Genomic DNA, 5273 nt, shown 5'->3' with positions numbered 1-5273 from the left:
TATGAGTATGTGGTAATGTCGTTCGGTGTTACCAATGCTCCAGCTATATTCATGGATTACATGAACCGTATCTTCAGGCCTTTCTTGGACAAGTTCGTGGTGGAGTTTATTGATGATATTCTTATATACTCCAAGAGCCGAGAAGAACATGAAGATCATCTAAGGATAGTTCTTGGTGTACTGAGAGAGAAGCAATTGTAAGCTAAATTGTCCAAGTGTGACTTCTGGATGGAACGAGTGCAGTTCCTTGGACATGTCATTTCAGCCGGAGGGATAGCTGTGGATCCAGGAAAAGTCCAAGCAGTGCTAGAATGGAAAACACCCCGTTCGGTTATGGAAGTAAGAAGCTTTATTGGGTTGGCCGGCTACTATAGACGGTTTATTGAAGGATTCTCTAAGATAGTAGCTCCGTTGACCCAGTTGACCAGGAAGGACCAACCGTTCGTCTGGACCGACCGGTGTGAATCCAGTTTCCAGGAATTGAAGCAATGACTGACGAATGCTCCGGTCTTGGTAATTCCTGACGTCAGTCAGCCTTTTGAAGTATTCTGTGATGCTTCTTATCAAGGCTTGGGTTGTGTGTTGATGCAAGAAGGGAAAGTGGTAGCCTATGCCTCTCGGCAATTGAAGATTCATGAGAGGAATTACCCAACACATGACCTGGAGTTGGCGGCAGTGGTGTTTGCCCTTAAGATATGGAGGCACTACCTATATGGTGTTCGGTTTCAAGTGTTCAGTGACCACAAGAGCCTCAAATACTTATTCGACCAAAAGGAGTTAAACATGAGGCAAAGGAGGTGGATGGAGTTCTTAAAGGACTATGAGTTTGAACTCCAGTATCATCCGGGAAAGGCGGACGTAGTGGCTGATGCTTTGAGCAGGAAGACCGTTCACATTGCAAGTATGATGGTTCAAGAAATGAAGTTGGTGGAGAGCTTTCGAGACTTAAGGTTACAGTGTGAACTGGAACCAAATGGTATAACGTGTTGCAGTATGAAGCTGTCAAGCAACATCTTTGATCAAATCAAAGAGAAGCAAGCGTTTGATGAGGAATTGCAAAAGATCAGTGTGTCGAACGGTGTATCACCACACAAGGACTTCAGTTCTGGAACGGATGGTCTGCTAAGATATAGGGGAAGGACTTGTGTTCCTAATGATGAACACTTAAGAAGATTGGTTCTTGAAGAAGCTCACCAAAGCCGTCTTAGCATACATCCAGGTATGACTAAGATGTATAATGATCTCAGGATGTCTTTCTGGTGGCCAGGAATGAAGCATGACGTAGCTCGGTTTGTGGCATCCTGTTTAACCTGTCAAAGGGCTAAGATAGAGTATCAGAAACCGAGTGGTCAATTACAGCCACTAGAAATTCCAGAATGGAAGTGGGACAACATAGCCATGGATTTCGTGACTCACTTGCCCCGTACGGTCAGGAACCATGATGNTATTTGGGTAATAGTTGATAGACTAACAAAGAGTGCACACTTCCTTCCTATCAACTTGAGGATGCCAATGTCCAAGTTGGCTCAGCTCTACATCAAAGAAATCGTCCGGTTACATGGAGTACCGTCCGNTATAGTGTCAGACCGAGACCCCANANTCACCTCTCGGTTTTGGCANGCACTACAACAGGAAATGGGAAGCAAACTTCAGATGAGTTCAGCCTACCATCCGCAAACAGACGGCCAGTCCGAGAGAACCATCCAAACCTTGGAAGACTTGTTGAGAACTAGTGTTCTAGATCACTTGGGGGTTTGGGATGAAGTTCTACCATTAGCTGAGTTCACGTACAACAACAACTTTCACTCAAGCATTGGAATGGCACCTTATGAAGCTTTTTATGGAAGAAAATGCCGAACACCCCTCTGCTGGTTCCAAGAAGGTGAAGCAGTGTTAACTGGACCTGAGATCATCCAACAGACAACTGGGAAGGTGAAGTTGATTCAGGAAAGACTAAGAGCATCCCAAAGCCGACAGAAGTCTTACGCCGACCGAAGAAGGAAGCCTCTAGAATTCGCTGAAGGAGACCATGTATTCCTCAAGCTAAACCGTATGGCTGGAGTTGGAAGAGTCGTCCGGCCAAAGAAGCTTTCTCCTAGATTCCTTGGTCCGTATCAAATCTTAAGGCGCATTGGACCCGTCGCTTACGAATTAGCCTTGCCTCCTCAATTGTCCAACCTTCATCCTGTTTTCCACGTTTCTCAACTCCGGAAGTACATTGCAGACCCTTCTCATGTACTTGAAGCTGATAACGTTCAACTCAAGGGAGACTGTTCGGTCGAGATGAAACCAGTCCGAGTCGAAGGATTAATGGTCAAATGACTGCCCGGTAAAGCCACGACTCTCGTCAAGGTCATCTGGGATGACTGAACGGGTGATGCAACCTGGGAGCGAGAAGAAGTCATGAAGGAATCATACCCACACCTATTCTCTTGTAAGTCTTAATTTTGGAGGTCGAAAATTTTTATTTGTCGGGGGGAATGTCACACCCCATTTAATACCCCTCCTTAGTGGGGTACACGTGTCAGCCGTTCGGTCTTCCCTGGTATAGTGGGAGACCAACTCTGCCAAGTTTTAATTCCCTTCCTTCGTGATCCGTGTAGTATCAGCAGAGCAGTGAAACCCTAGAAAGTGGAAGTTAGGTGGCACGCTGGGAGTGGGCCGAACGTTCTGAATGGAGGCCGTATTTAAGGTAAGAAGAAAATCCTGACGCCATTTTTCCCATGCAATCTTCTTCTTCCTCAAACTCAAACTTTCTGGAAATCTCAAACTCTCCTCCTTCTCTCTAAACCTCCCAACCTTCTCTCTAAAATTCTAACCAATCTACTATTCCGATCACCATTCAGATCACACCTGAAGACTTCTGGTGGTCCCCTCTTCCATTAGAACCGTTCGGTTTTGGGTTATACCTGGTAAGTGTTCTGACCTTTGAAACCTCTTTGTTCTCTTGCATGCATGCGCCTTTAAAGCTTGCATGTACTTGTGAAACCATTCCTCTGAACCTACTTTGGTATTTGATTCTAGATTTTGGAAACCTTAAAAGAGATAGATTGCTACCATCCGACCTTAGACGTACTAGCTGGATTAGAGGTAAGGGAAGCTTATATAGTTTAATTATCATTTCTCTGTATGTTTTGAATGTTTGCCTGATTTAATGTATGTTTGATATCTAAAGTATGTTGCTTGATTTCTTATGATTGAAATATGGTATGTTGTTGTATGAGTTGTATGATAAGTATGAACTATGAATTCTGCACTGATATGAGTACGTATAAAACTTAGAAGAAAATGTAAATCCGTGATCAAAGGTCATTAGGACCGTTCGGTCCTCCCTTTTACCGTTCGGTCTGTTCGGACTGATCGGCCTAGTGTGATTACTAAATTTAGTTGGTTTCCTCTAATGGTTTTATTGATAGTTAGTTAAGAACGCTGGTCATAAACCAAGCGTTCGGCCTTACAAGTGTTCGGCCTTAGGCTGACACTTAAATTATAACACTTGCAAATCTGACATTCTTCCTTTTGAAACCGCCCGATCACTTAATGACTGAATGGTCTAGTAAGCCTTTATTATTGAAACGTCCGGTTTACTTGACTAAAGTCCTTTTTCTCCTTTAAAAAGGGTTTCTCTTTTCTTAGTTCGTCCAGTTTGAGAAGTGTTCGGTCCTAGACCAGCCTTCGACCATGATTATTACTTGTTCTATAACATTCTTTACCAAACCGACCGGATGACTATCACTTATAGTCCTTCCTTTGGGGTACGGTCTTATTCTTTGACGGACCATCCGACCAACCATTTGACATTCTTCTTCTATTCAGTCTCACCTTTGATCAGACCGTCCGGTCATTATTAGTGTTAAGTCTTTGATGGTTAGTTCTATTCGTGCCAAGATCGGCCGATCAACTGTTATAAATGTTCTATGGCATCCAGTTTTAGTTCGGTCATGCCTCCTTGTCTCATTCTCTCTTTTATTCCATCGTTGATAATCTGGTCGTTTTCTTGACATCCTTCCATTCTGAAAGTGATAATGAACATATATCGAATTTGGTTGAATAAGGGAATTCCAATGGAGGAATGTCTCATGAATTGGTGATGATTGGTAAAGTATGAACATGGTCAGACCCTGGTTTGGTCGTCCTGATCCTGATATTCCGTGAGGGCGCTTTCTCTGGTAGAGAAAGGTCACTCATGTGTGGGAATGGCAGGAGGTCCGCGGTTATACGAACAGATAACCGTTTGAGGACTAACCTCGGGTGGCAGCTGATAAGGAAAGGCAGTTACTACACCACACCGGGTGCTAGGGACGTCGGGCTACGTGGTTCATACCGTCCGGACAGTGTCGTAGTAGTCGATCATAAGTTAATCTACTTAGTATGCATGTATAAGAACTGTATGTATGCATGATTGATTTGATTTTGTTTGTATGTTTACTTGTATGATGAAACGATTAATTAAATTTACATAAGCTTACCCTTATCTGTTCTGTCTTTATTTATGTTGTTGTTCGGTATTTGACCGTCCGGTTATTTCCCTTCATTGCAATGATCATCCTTTTGGGTGTGAGCAGAGGGTACCTTGGAAGATACCTTGGAAGCTGCTTTGGAGGATATTCTGGAGGATGCTGGGCAGGTAGAACAACCCTTGGAGGTTGTGCCCGAGAATTATGCAGGACTGTCCGGTCCTTAGGATAGTTACTTTCTTTGTTTAGTTAGTTAGCCGTCCGGTATACGAAACCTTTTGGTGTTGGCCGAGAGGTCAATGAATTGTATTCAAGACCGTTTGGTCTATTTTGTAAAAGTTGTATTAATCTTACTGTTGTACGGTTTTTAATCTTCCCGTATATCCCATACTTCTTTGTATATTCACTATTGTTCTTCTTTATTGTTCATGATAACTCCTAAAATGAATTGTAACTGGTGTTATAAATTTATTGGGATGTTACACACGTTATCATTGTATATATTATTTTATAAAACAATATCATATAATGAAACATATTGGATAACTCAACAATTATATTTTGAAATATTATTGTACCAATAGTTTTTTTTTTAGATTTTTGTCTTTATCATATTTTGTCATATAATAGAACCAATAAATAGGGTAAGTTTATATATAATTGAGTCAATATTTTATATTAAAATATATTTTAGGTTTAATACCCAACTTTATCCCTAGTTTGGTTGACAAATCTCAATTTAGTCCCTCTTTAGAAAAGTGTTTGAAATTGGTCCTTACTTTTAAATTTTTGAGTCAAAATAGTCCCTTCCGTTAA

This window comes from Vigna radiata, chromosome 6, assembly GCF_000741045.1.
Source record: "Vigna radiata var. radiata cultivar VC1973A chromosome 6, Vradiata_ver6, whole genome shotgun sequence".
In the NCBI taxonomy this organism is placed as follows: Eukaryota; Viridiplantae; Streptophyta; class Magnoliopsida; order Fabales; family Fabaceae; genus Vigna; species Vigna radiata.
Note: the sequence above shows the minus strand (reverse complement) of the source record.